We start from the raw sequence: 14,391 nt of genomic DNA, 5'->3' as shown, positions 1-14,391 counted from the left end.
TACTTACACAAGGCCCTCATGGAACTCCAGCCTCTGTCAACTTGGCGCTCATATTGAAAAAGTTTTTACAAGTGTCTATTGCTGCGTCTTCTGCCTTCGCGATTCTCCCAGTCTCAGTGCTAGTGGCTTCTGTTGGACTCTGAAGTCTCCCGTTCTCTGGGTCTCTTGGGTTTTCCGCCTCTCCGTTGGAGTGTGTCTTTTTCGGTGTGTGCGGCTGTCTGTTGGCTGTCTGTTTGTTTCAGCTTTGTCTTGTGCAATATGCGTCTTGTCTTTTCTGTATTCCCAGGCTCTCAGCCCTCGTCTTTTTTCCATCGCCGGAAGCCACTTTCTTGAAGTCTTCACCTCAGCGATTTGCAACAAGCCTCTCTATATTTTCAGAAATAAACTTTGGCTTTAAATCAGTGGTCGGCACCCCAATACATTGATATGATTTTAACGCATTAGTGTTAGTAACGAATAGCAGAAAGTAGGCTGTGAGCATCACGTTTCACACATTTATACTGTATGTGTGTAGCAGAGCTCGGGCAGAGAAATTTCCTATGCCCTCGGGATAGGGCCGTGCCGACCACTGCTTTAAATTTTGAAATATAGCTCCTGAATTCATAAGGTTCCATTATATTTAATTTATTTAAAATATTACATTCATTGTAATATTCCAAATATTTCCTTGACCTTTTTGTGTACCACTTACTCATACGTTAATAAATATCAATATAAAACACTTACAACTATTTATTATTTAAAAGTATTATTATGTTTGTATATTACGGAAATAATATTATTTATATTTATAAAAATAAACCCATACAAAAAATTTCTCAGTTCGCCACAGAAAATGCTTGTTTTGCAACTTTTAGTGCACCCACGTACATGGGTTTTATAATTAGAACGGCCATCAGTGGGACTTCAGGAATTGCAGAGGTGGTAGGAGAATGGAGGAACCTATAGTGCTGAAGGAAAACAGAACGGAAGCATCGGTAGCTAGCCAAGAATTCAATGTCAAAGTCAACTCACAGCCATTTAAACCAGCCAATTACCTTCAAGTCTCATTAAGTGCTACAAGTGATGGCTCTAACAAACCGTAAGTGGGGGGCAGTGGGCTGACTCCGGGAGGTCTTGATGGTGCTGGGGAGTCCAGGGGGTGGGGATGCCAAAGGGCTGGCGTCCCGGGCTGTTAGCTGACCGTTACAATCGAATTAGGCACCGTTCGCAACGTTAAATGCAATTAAAACTAGAAGATGTTGATTACATTAGAAGTGCAGGACAAACAGGAACAAGCAGGAGGCGAGAAGAGGAACAGGCGATTGCAGGGGTCCCAGCGACATGGCAGCCGTAACTGCTTTTGTTGCCGTGTCCTAAAAATTTGTGGTCACACAGTGAACAAATTAATTATAAATTTAAAAATGCAGGTCACTATAAACTTGTAATCCTTTACTTATAATACTAACTATATTTAATATGAATTCAATGTAGTAGATGTGAAACTGGCCGTAACTACTTTTATGATAAAATAACTAATGTATATTTATCACTGATGTATGTATGTATATATATATATAATAAATAAATTTAAAAAAAAAATAATTAATAATAATAATTTATTAATAATCACAAAAAAATGTTCTGATTAATCTATCTGTCAGATCGAAAAAAAAATTGTTGGCAGCAAAATTTTGTTAAAGTATATATTTGTGATAAAATTGTCAAAAACCAATCAAACTTTGCCAGATCAAAGAAAACGATTAAATATTCATAAATAAATGTTTTGCGCATTATTTTTATTAGCAATCAAAATACCAAAACTATTAGTGTGGTCATCATAATTTCTTACGGTGCAGTAAAGTTTTTGACCAAGTTGTGTTTTGCTCCGGCTGTAGGTCCATAATTTATCCTTTTTTTGCTCGCATTGTTGTGGCCGTCGAGCTCCTTTTTTCCTGTCACGTTTCTGTCGAAAAATTGTTGCGGTTGACCAAAATTATTTTTATGTTACCCCAAAAAGGGCGAAAAAAGCGAAGGGTAAAGTAAACAGGAAACTTTGTCAACGTGTTCGGTCAAAAAGGCTGGTGGCGTTCTAGCAAGTAGGGCAAGGACTACGGCTGAACCAATGTGTCAGCCATCACTCATCACTCACACACACCCCACAACGACCTAAACACATGTGGGCAAGAGCATGTTTGTGGCAGGGACATAAAGCCGAAATCCTCAACGCTAATTTGTGCATGATAAATTATTTATGTTAAAGCGAAAACCGCCGGAAACAAGCACCAACCGCACGGACAGCATAATCCGGCTAAGCAAAAATTACAATCTGAACTTAGGCAAGTTATGAGAGTCGGCTTTCCTGGAAAACTGGCTGGGAGAAGTCGTCTTCCATGCTATCGTCGTCACTTCACCTCTCATGTTGTGAGCTAGCTCGAAATAAATTGTCAGCAGACTAATCCCTTGAACCGCTCAGCCAACACGAATCATTCATTCACAAATCATTTTTCCCTCCTTCGATATGACTACTTGATTTTATATTTTCTACGCCCCCCCACACTCCATTCCATCGTGTTTTTCGGATTTTCCAACTGGCTTTCGTATTTTGTATACCCACAGGAATGCACTGGGGGAAGAAGCCGAAGCAGTAGCCGGGTAATGGAATCAAAGGGAATCAATAGGGAATCACAGTGAATTCGAATCGTTTCTTGGATAAACAGATTATACAAGCTTAAGCGGAGGACCCTGTGAATAAAAAAACAAGAAAGAAGAGCTAACTTCGGGCGGAGCTTCGGGCTCCGAAGCCCTTGCAGTTAAAACAGGAAAAATCCGATATAGTTGGCCGATCCCGGTCGTTCCGATTTATATACTGCGTGCAAAGGAAAGAAGGGTGTGTGCATAGTTTCAAGTCGATAGCTTTAAAACTGAGAGACTAGTTCGCATAGAGACAGACAGACGGACAGACGCACATGCTCATATCAACTCAGGAGGTGATCCTGATCAAGAATATATATACTTCATAGGGTCGGAGATGTCTCCTTCACTGCGTTGCACACTTTTGGACAAAATTAAAATACCCTCTGCAAGGGTATAATAAATCATGTTGTTTGTTTTTCATTTTAACTTAAACACTAGCTTGCCAATTGGTGACAGCCTTTCCAACAAAGGAAGCCATTTCTTATATTCAAAGGGTACTGAAAGGGACTTTACCTCTTGAAGATTTAAACTATTTTGTAGATGGCAGAAATATTTATTTTGTAGAGAAGAGTAGATATTTTTTATATTTTTTGAGTAGATCCCTTAATATGAAAAATATGGAAAATCTACGAATCAATGAATTTAATTACCGACCTTCTGCTTAAAGCCATCTGGGACACATTTACATTAGACCCTTCCATTTTGAATTAACATCCGTAGATCCGTTTCATCGCGTTATTGGGTTATGCAGGCCCAGGAAAATTGGGCCCCAACATAGGGCAAGCCATCAGCTTATTGATGCAGGATTCCTCCACTTAGTTCAACCACACCTTCTGACCTCTGCCTTCTGCCCTCCAGCTTCCCTTTCCCTTCAGCCGACGGAGACAAAGTCCTTGAGCATAATCAGCTGCTCCTTTGGCCGATGCACTTAAAGTCATTTGCTCGCCGCCCTATCCAGCATTTTTATCCGCACTCCCGGTCTTTGCTGGTAAAGCTGAAAGAAGACTCTGCTGTTTGTTGCCCATTTCATTGCTTTGGCAAACACTTCCGCCAGCTGCTACCTTCATTTGAATGGCCACAGTGTGTCGGGTAAATGGGCAAGGAGACTTGCTCAAAGTACAGTGGTTTCACAACAATATTTTTGTTTTTCAACAAATATAAAAAATATCTACTATCTTGACTGTACAAAAAGATTAATATATCGTTTGTCGTACTGACCTCTTCTCCCTTTATTGGTTTAAAAACAACTATTTAATTTAGTTGTTGAATTTACTTGAATTTATATAAAATGAAACCACTGTGCAACTAAGCCGGGAGCTGATCAAATGACGGCCATTTTGCGTCTGCTTTTGTTGGCATTTGGCAATGGCTCTGCAAGGTGTCCAGCATTGTTTCAATTAGTGTTGCAAGGCCACTATAGAGGGGCGGCAAGAAGGTGCACCCAAAGATGGGGACGTAGCAGTGGGCGATGGCGACCTGCAGCCCAACCCTTCTGGCCACTCATTAGCAGCGCTTGCAGATTGCGGTCTGCGGCTGATGCCTGAACTTTCCCACTCAGGATTAGCCACCTGCATGTCCGAGATCTCTCTCCCCGGAAAGGGTTCCGTCCAAATGCTTCGTCCCCTTCTGGCAGCAATTTGGGGAATCCACAATTGGTCGAGTCTAAAGTGGTAATTTTGGGCGAAAAAACTAAAACGTGCTTCCCAAATAAAAGGTCAGTCGAATGTTCGAGATAAGTGATTTTAGGGAGCTTATATGAAAGCTTAAAATAATTTTGGTTTACTTTTAAATAATTTACCTTTTTTGATGATTTTAAATTCCAAATGCTTGGAGAAACATTTCTATAAAACTTATTTGTTTCGGAACATGGTTGGAAAGTATTTATTAATTACTCTGATCACTTTATGTTTTAAGCACCGCTGTCTGTTGTCGTTGAATATTTAATTTTTTGTCATTTTTCGAAGCGTACTTTTTTCTGTAGTCCTTTTGCAGCTCGTTGTCCTGGGTACTGGCGCACCTACCTTTGCCTTTTCTTGCTCAATCGTATGCTTTGTGCATTTATAATCATTTTTCATAAATGTCTGACCAGTGGAGTTGAACGTGGAGCGAGTGGAGTGGATGGCCGAGGATACATGGAGCATTTGGCAGGGACTATTCGCATTTACTGTGACAGCTCTCAAAGGATTAGACGTGTTTCACATTTTAAACTGTTCTAGGCCGGACTGTCGGACTTCCTCAGGACAAAGACGAGGTCCAGGATGAGGATGCGGATGACGAAACGCGCAAGTACCATAAGGACACATGATGAATCAGATAAAGTGGATGTTGATAAAAACGATAGTTTCGTGGAATATCCGATTTTTTCAGAGCGTTAAAGTAAAGTGTGTCAAAATAAAATTTCCATAAGTATTGTGTACTATATAATATTTGAATAAAACGTGTTTGTCGTCATCTCCCAAATAAAACAAGAAAGGACGGCTAAAGTCGAGTTTCACGACTATATTATACCCGGTAATCATCTCTTCCACCCGCAATTTAACTAACCTTTAAAGTTAAAACTTTAACCGTATGGATTCTCAACAACAAATTTTGGTTGCATACTTTTGCGATTGGGAAAAACAACAACAACAAACCTACGGCCTTACATACAGATTCCAATTTGACTGCTTTTTATACCCTTGCAGAGGGTATTATAATTTTGGTCAAAAGTGTGCAACGCAGTGAAGGAGACATCTCCGACCCTATAAAGTATATATATTCTTGATCAGGATCACCTCCTGAGTTGATATGAGCATGTCCGTCTGTCCGTCTGTCTGTCCGTCTGTCTGTTTCTACGCAAACTAGTCTCTCAGTTTTAAAGCTATCGTCTTGAAACTTTGCACACACCCTTCTTTTTTTTGCACGCAGTATATAAGTCGTAAGCCCGGATCGGCCGACTATATCCTATAGCTGCCATATAACTGATTGATCGGAAATGGTATAACTTTGGTGTTTTTAAAGTTAGAGAGTTCAAATTTTAGGTGAGAGCTATTTTAAGCTATATTCAAAATAATACGACATGCCAAATTTCGTAAGGATCGGCCGACTATATCCTATAGCTGCCATATAACTGAACGATCGGAAATGACCCAACTTTGACCCAACTCGTGTTTTTAGAAAATAGAAAGCTGGAACTTGGTACAGATTATATATTTGGTCAGTTGATCCGACCTACCAAATTTCATTAGGATCGGCCGACTATATCCTATAGCTGCCATATAACTGAACGATCGGAAATGGTACTTGGTAGAAATATCAACTTTCGTATTTTTGAAGATAGAAGTTTGGGACTTTTTTTAGATTTTGTATTGTAAAAAATTGGATTATATATTCCTATTGCCATAAGGATCGGCCAACTATATCCGATGTTTGCGATATATATCCGGTTTTAACTGCAAGGGTATATAAACTTCGGCTCCGCCCGAAGTTAGCTTTCCTTTCTTGTTGATTTTTAGGTCGCGCTTTTAAAGTCAATTGTTCAGTGTCGTTTTGTTTAGGCCTAAAAACGCGGGAATATGTTAACAACTTGCAGCTAGTGAGTCAATTAAAGTGAAAATTCGAAGCTAAAAGTGTCTTTATAGAAAATAAAGATCAAGTTATCAAGGTAAATTTATAATTTTAAACGTTTTTCTATATTCAAATAGGTTTCAGTCGTTTTTTCCAATGTGTCTAGGGAAAAAGTACATTTGTTCTGTTAAAGTTTTCATTTAAGTGCCTTAAAAGTAAAAATTTAATGTTTTTAACAAATTACTATAAAATCAATTATTAGTATCGTTTTTTGCCGGTTTTTGCCCATTTTCAAAAAAAAAAATACATGTCCCAGGTGCTAATGAGTTCTCTCATGCAGCGCTCCTCGAAGTTTGGGAGGAGAGAAACCGGAAAGACGACTCTGTTAGAGGCTTAAATTAAATTTAAAAAGAAAGGAAAGCTAAGTAGCTTGTAGTTAAAACCGGATATATATCGCAAACATCGGATATAGATGGCCGATCCTTATGGGAATATGAATATATAATTCAATTTATTACAATACAAAATCTAAAAAAAGTCCCAAACTTCTATCTTCAAACATACCAAAGTTGGTATTTCAACCAAAAACCATTTCCGATCGTTCAGTTATATGGCAGCTATAGGATATAGTCGGCCGATCGGTCGGACGAAATTTGGCATGTCGCATTATTTTGCCAAAAATAGCTCTCGTGTAAAATTTGAACTCTCTAACTCTGAAAGCACCAAAGTATCCGCAAAAAAACGTATCCATAGTGCATTGGAACAGTTTGGCATTACTTAAAACATTTTCCAAAAACATTATCGAACTGGCGCTAACACCAGATTTCTAGTTTTCGGGAGTGGAGATTTGATCTGCGAGAATATCATACTATCCTAAGTACCAAATCTGATAGTTCTATCTCTTATAGTCTGTGAGATCCACGCGTTCATACGGACAGACGAACATGGCTATAATGACTCGGCTGTTGATGTTGATCAAGAATATGCATACTTTATTGGGTCGGAGATGATTCCTCCTCTATTCCTTCTCATAGATTCACACGACTACAATATACCCTTGTACATTATGAGTACCGGATATAAAAAACATTAAATTCGAAAGGACTTTCTAATTTAAGGATGTAGTCTCATGTGTGAGGTTGAAAAAATCAATTTTTTTTTTTTTTTATATTTTGGTAGTATTGTTTATTATGAATGTACTGTTAAAGTTTCAAATAAAAATATCAAATAATGACAGAGATACAGCCCATAATCGAGAGCGCGCCTTCACCGAAAAGTATGAGTTTCTCGGTAGCGTCTAAACTTTAAACGCGTTTTTCTCGAAACGACATTTTTGTGTGCGGCGCAGGTGATTTACAAAATTCTATGGTACCGATCTAGCTGAAATTTGGATATGTTGTTCTAAAAAGTAACACCTCTGTCCCGTACTAGAATCATTTATTTTTAATGATTAGTTTTTTTTTTATCATTAATTTAAGATAAATTTTTTTAATTTTTTTTAATTTTTTGTTTTGTGAGTTCGCCATTTTGTTGTTTATTGATGAAAATATTTCATTCTAGTACGGGACAGAGCCATTAGCTTACAAAACAATAATCTATTCTAATTTTTTGTTTCGGATGACTCTAGCAGTCGAAATCACCTGCGCCAGGGACCTATCTTTTTTTTTTATATGCATACTTTGGCATGCTATAAAGTGTATTAAACTACACAAGAATAAATTAAACGAAATATTTTCAAATAGTTTATGATGCTTATAAAAACATATTTGAAAATTGAAACGATCGCATTATTTTTTATTACAAAAAAATTTTTTTGAAATAACCTCTAAAAAGTAGGCCGGCACATGAGACTACATCCTTAAGGTGTTGGTTTGAAGGGAATGCTCTATCTGGAGCAAGAAATTTTAAGCTTCATCATATTTTTTTTTAGTAATTATTTGAAATTGTTAAATTTGACCACCTAATTAAAATTTGCAATTTAAACTTTTATAGACTAATGTTAATTAATTAGTGGTTGAATAAATATATTATTACGTTAAGAAAGGAGGATTTTCAACTTTGGAATATAGTACGTAAAATAAAATATATAAACTAAGGCTAAATTCCTTAAGACGTCAAAGATTCAAGGTTCAAAACACTTGCCAAAGACATTTGATATGGAAAAGATTTTTTGGAGTGCATTAACACTGGCATACCGTTAAACCCTTTCAGCAGTGGGGTCGCTCAATTTTCATATGTTGCTCCAGTTGGCCATTTATTGTTTTTTTTGCGTTTTAACTTTTTTAATTCACCAAAACTGATTTAAGCCGCTTACCTCCATCCGCCTCCGCTTCGCATTCGGCTTTCTCCCCCAATATGCAACACCCACAGTAGTCGGCTCATAAGCTGGACAGACGCTTTCAAAATGCCAATTCTGCGTGTCGGTGGCACACTCCCCCTCTTCCTTTTGGACGATTTTCTCCTCCGCGTGGGTTTGGGTAATTGACGTTGATGGAGATTATAGAGACATTATGTTGCGACAGCGCAAGTCCTGCCTTCCCCACTTTTAGAATCATGATTGTAAAAATAAATAAAAACATCGTGCAATATGGGAATTACAAAGAAAACGCGGATTGTGACTTTTGATACAGTTTTCAAAATGGGTTTGATGAATTCCATTGTCATGCCATTACTTAATTGGAATAACTACCAAGTTCTGAAGTTTGTTCACATATAGGACTAATTTGGATTAAATTTCTGACTTGGATTAAAAATCAGGTACTTCTATGTCTGCGTATTGGGCACTTGGCGTCCCCACCCACATTTCGAGAGAGAGGTATGAAGTTTTCTGAGAACACCCGGGAAGAAATAATAAAGAATAATCAAATAATAAATAGGAACTTAAAGAAAATTTCAGTCCCGTTTATGGTAAAGATCTGAAACAGTCAAAAAATCCGAAATACAGCCAATAGGATATAGAACGCACCTTTATCCAGAAAATCAGATGTGCAGATGTGCAGGAAATCCATATTTAAAATGGATAAATTTTGTCCAGATTGTACAAGATTGTATTTGTGTCCAGTACCTGATTGTTTTAACTGAAAGGGTATGCCAACTTCAGCTCCACTCGATGTTAGCTTTCCTTCTTATTCTTATGAATAAGCCGATTCTTATGGCCGATTCTTACGAAATTTGATAAGTTGAATTAACTGACTAAAAATAGAATCTGTACCAACATTCAGCTTTTTATCTTCAAAAGTTGGGTCATTTCCGATTGTTCAGTTATATGATAGCTATAGGATGTAGTCGGCCGATGCCTATGAAATTTGGCATGTCCTATTATTTTGTTAATAACTTTAGAATTTAAACCAGGGGTGCCCAGCCCCATTGCTCTCGGAGCTCCTTTGTTGTTGGAATTGCTCGTTATATGGGAAATGAAATTTTATATACGTGTGTGGCTCGTAGCATAGGCAAGGGCTAAATACAAAAACAATTTTTCGTTTTTCGAGTTAAGCAACAACAATTGTATAGTGTCTCAGTTTTTCGTACTAATACGAAGGCACTTTGTTTTTTTATTACCGAAAACTTTTCACTGCAAAAAATTACTTTTGGTTGAGATCTCAAAAAGAATGGTTAACATCTGAGCTATTAATTTCTTTTATTTATAACTTTATTACAGTTTTTAATTTTTATTTCATAAATATTTTTGTATTACTTTTTTCCATTGAAAATTGTACTATAATTTTTTTCAGTATACCGACATGACTTGCAAAAAAAATTTCTAGCTTTAATGTATTGGTGATTTTTTGCATTGGTATTCGAGTTTGCTCTGTCCTATGCTGAGCTTGGGCACCCCTGATTTAAACTCTCTAACTCTAAAAACCCCAAAATTATACCATTTCCGATCAATCAGTTATATGGCAGCTATAGGATATAGTCGGCCGATCTCGACCGTTTCGACATATATATGATCAAGAACGACGTGATCCTGATCAAGAATATACATATAGGGTATAGGGTATATACTTTATAGGGTCAGAGATGTCTCCTTCACTCTGTTGCACACTTTTGACCAAAATTTTAATACCCTCTGCAAGGGTATAACAACATAAGACGGTGTCGCGGCTTTCGTTTATGAGGGCGCGTCTAATGAAGCGGCAACAAATGCGCTTTTCAAGACACTGTAAAAAACAAACTTTTTTCAAAAATACATAAATGTTAACAATTTCATTTTTTATTTGCTTAGTAGCATGACCTTGAATTAAAGTTTTTATTTTCACAATTTTGACTTCTAGAATAGTTAAAAAATATATTTTATAGTTATATATCTTATAACTTATATCTTTTTAGAATATATTCTATATTGTATATAGACCAGAAAGTTACAATGTACATTTTTATGATGATGCTTATATATGCTTAAGCATTTTATCAAATATTTTTATTTTTTTTGAGAAAAATTGAATGTATTAAAAAGTTGTTTATGATATGTCATAAATAGTACTATATCAGTAGACTTTTTTTTATAATTTATTAAAGTTCCGCATATTACTTTACTTTTTTTTAGGAACAGCCAAAAGGGATAATTTTTGTTGGCCTACTATATTGCAATAATTTAATTAAATTGTGTAAGACAATAAACTAAAATTCATTTTTTATTCTTCATTTTTTATTTTTATTTTTATTTTATTTTTTTTTTTTGCTAATTTTTCCATTTTCCATGTATTAAATATTAATATGTTTTTTAGATGCAGCGTTTTCAGCTCCGTTGCCAGTCGGGTTGGAATCATCAAATGAGGCGTCATTAAATAATAAGTCTTGGTTTGGACTAGAAGTTTGATAAAAACAAAACCAGGGAGCGAGGCAAGATGAAGAAATTAAGTGGCTGGAAGGAGAAAGCAAGGTATAGAAAGTTTGGCCAAAAGCTATAAAAAAGAAGGCCACGCCCCGATTAACGACTTTATTTTCGGTTAAGTTTTAAGCAAAGCGTGAAAATTAGCTCCAACCGACACACTGGGAAGCTCAGTTGGCCCTGTCAATCACTTAATCAGTCAGTCAGTCAATCAGTCAGTCAGTCAGCCAGTCTGTGAGACGAAAGGAGTTTGGCAGAGGAAGCGGGAGCACGGAGGAGGCGCCATCTAAGGCGTGGCACTTCCATTTCCGCTTCAAGACTTTTAGAAAAAAAGAAGAAATGGCGGAAAGAACATTGCGCCAAACCCTCTACCCACATTTTCCTGTATCTCTTGTGCTTTTCAAGTGTCTCTCTTTCCTATCCCCTCTGTTCCGCCCACTCTGCGAACCCTGCTCCCCTTGTCCGGTGGCGCCTTTTTGTTTGCCATTTCCGAGCGGGGCGTGAAAAGTGGTTTCTATTTATTTATTTATATTCCCATTGTGGAAGTTGCAGGTAGCGAAAAAGTGGCATTATTTCCATTGGACATGGAATTGAAAGAATTGGGATGCGAGGACTCAGTACGCCAGTTGAAAGTTGCAAGGAGATTAGCGAAGTTATATCGCTTCATAGGGGCACGGTGTGCATATTTAAATTGAAACTTCACGTAAAGAAGCAGAGACAGGGAGGGTAATCCCGTAAATGATATAAGTTGGCTATCGATCAGCCATATTGAACTTTAAAGTGCTTCCCGTTGGGCTTCCTAGAACCACAAAGCGCCAGGTTTGAATAACGCCTGTTAGGTGAACCTTAAGGTTTTATGAGAAAATAAAGCCCTTTTGTTACAAAGAACTGTTTTAAAGGCATATAAACGAATTTATAAAGGTACATACACTATTCTTCACCTCTTAAGTCGATATAAGCATGCCCTGTCTATTCCTACACGAAATAGTCTCATCGAGTAACTTTGAGTATATCCTATAGCTGCTATACATATGTATATATAACAGAAAATTCGGAAAATTTGAAATTTGGCATCGTATTATTTTGCCGAAAATAGCATTCAGTTTATCAGTTCCTATATATCCTATAGCTGTCATATAACTGAACGATCGAAAATGACCCAACTTTCGTGTTTCTAAAGATAGAAAGCTGAATAATACAGATTCTATTTTTGGCCAGTTGATCCAACCTACCAAATTTCCTTAGGATCGGCCGACTATATCCTATAGCTGCCATATAACTGAACGATCGGAAATGGTATTTGGTAGAAATATCAACTTCGTATTTTTGAAGATAGATGTTTGGGACTTTTTTTAGATTTTGTATTGTAATAAATTGGATTATATATTCATATTCCCCTAAGCATCGGCCAACTATATCCGATGTTTGCGATATATATCCGGTTTAAACTGCAAGGGTATATAAACTTCGGCTCCGCCCGAAGTTAGCTTTCCTTTCTTGTTTTTATATATTTTATTGTAATTAATTGGTTTTATTATGATATTCTCATAAGGACCGGCATACTATATCCGATGTTTGCAATATATATATCCGCTTTTAACTGCAAGGGTATATCAACTTCGGCTCCGCCCGAAGTTAGCTTTCCTTTCTTGTTTAATTTTATTTTTGCTTGTTAAACACTGAATTATAGGGAAAAGGACTTAATTTTTAAGTTCAGCAAGAGAATAAGTTGGGGTGTTTTAGCTGTTTGTTCTTTCATTTCGATGCCATGCCACACTTGCCCACTTTCTCCGCTCATAGGGGCTGAGATGGTGAAAGTTTATAATCTTTTACTGAGCTGAAAACTAATTGCAATGTAAATAAATTACAGGCGACATTTGCAGCGCCAGAGTCGTCCTGCGTCCTTCTCATTTCTGGCGGCCTAGCGTTTTGGCAACCTCCTGCTGACGCATAGCAATATTTCACTCAATATTCCCCAGTCGGCGGATAATGCCACTCACACTTCCTTTCCGGCCAATTTGGGAGTAGCTTCCCAACGCCCACTTGTCGAAAAACGCATTCAACTCGACTTAACTAACTATTAAGCACTACTTGAAGTTTTACTCAGGATATATACGTAAGTATTCGTATTCTTTGTCCTTGCAGTCAGCCAAAGTGACTTTCCCTTCCCCATTCTCCAGACTATGTGGCCAAAGGGCGTGGCTGGGGGAACGGAAGAGGCATATTCCTGAAGGGTATTTTTAGGATAAATGTAATTGGATAGAAAACTTACTATTTCAAAATTAAGCCAAGACGAAGCCAATTCGATGAAAGGTACTGCCTATTTTGTTTGATCGTTTCTTGAAAGCTCTTAAATTGTGAATAATATTATAATAAACACAACACAAATTGTTTAGTTATTTCTTCATTAACTCATTTGATGCTAGTTTATCGAAATGACTTTTCTACCCTTAAATTTTGTAAATACCATAAATATTATAATATTATAAATATTTGTAAATAATATATATTTTGTCACAAGTTGACACTTTTTACACTGTTACAACACTGTTTCGAAGAATAAAAAATTTTAACTGTTGCACCTGACTTAAAAAAAAAACAGAGTATTGCGGCTTCGGTTCTATCCAGAATTGCGGGTTTCTTGTCGGTTTTAGATGTCCTTGGTCGTTTTTCTTGTCGGCATCGTTTGCAGCAAATCCTTGTCATTGTGTCATTACGACTTTGTGAGCGTGTGCCAAATAAGCGAGGACTCATGCAAGGGACCCCTTGTCGATTTACATGAATTGCAATTAGTGCGCTCCGCAGCCAAATCCCTTGTAGCATTGGCCACTCTTGCCCCAAATGGTCCTTGGTCAGGACACGTTTCTTAACCCATTGCCAGGCATGTTTGCGGTGTGCCTTTGTGCCGTCCAAATGTGCCGGAAAGTGTTTCCGCCCCTGGGAGTAGGCCAAAACCAGAAAACGGTACTCACCGAATCAGGGACAAGGGACCAGGGATCAGGACTCGAGAAAAGGACCTCTTTGAAGAGGATCCTGCTGCCGGCTTTTGGTGTGTGTAACTCATGCCTATCAAGTGCATCCGGCTGGCACATCCGTTTGGCAACAGCTTTCAGCTTTTATGGCTTTTAAATAGTTCCAGCCAGAAAAGTTTTCCAGGCCCCTCCTTTAAAAGTTCTCACCTATTAGCTAGGCACTTTTGACAGCCTGTCCTACCAAGCGCCAAATTTATGAGCGTATTAAGGGGATTCTTTACTTTCATTTTTTTCTTCATTATACCCTTGCAGAGGGTATTATAATTTTTTCCAAAAGTGTGCAACGCAGTGAAGGAGACATCTCCG

At 37.5% G+C, this 14,391-nt stretch overlaps 1 long non-coding RNA gene across 1 annotated transcript; it reads left to right on the top strand.

The window, feature by feature from the left end:
- Positions 1–986: 986 nt before the first annotated feature.
- LOC138925663 (uncharacterized) lies at positions 987–13,386 on the top strand. The gene is made up of 5 exons (XR_011441848.1): positions 987–1,081; positions 4,658–5,187; positions 10,950–11,104; positions 12,924–13,169; positions 13,234–13,386. It is a non-coding gene; the product is annotated as an uncharacterized lncRNA (long non-coding RNA).
- Positions 13,387–14,391: the final 1,005 nt, after the last annotated feature.

Source organism: Drosophila bipectinata, chromosome XR, assembly GCF_030179905.1.
Source record: "Drosophila bipectinata strain 14024-0381.07 chromosome XR, DbipHiC1v2, whole genome shotgun sequence".
NCBI classification, from domain to species: Eukaryota; Metazoa; Arthropoda; class Insecta; order Diptera; family Drosophilidae; genus Drosophila; species Drosophila bipectinata.
The sequence above is the reverse complement of the archived record's forward strand: the minus strand, read 5'-3'. Positions and strand labels throughout refer to the sequence as shown.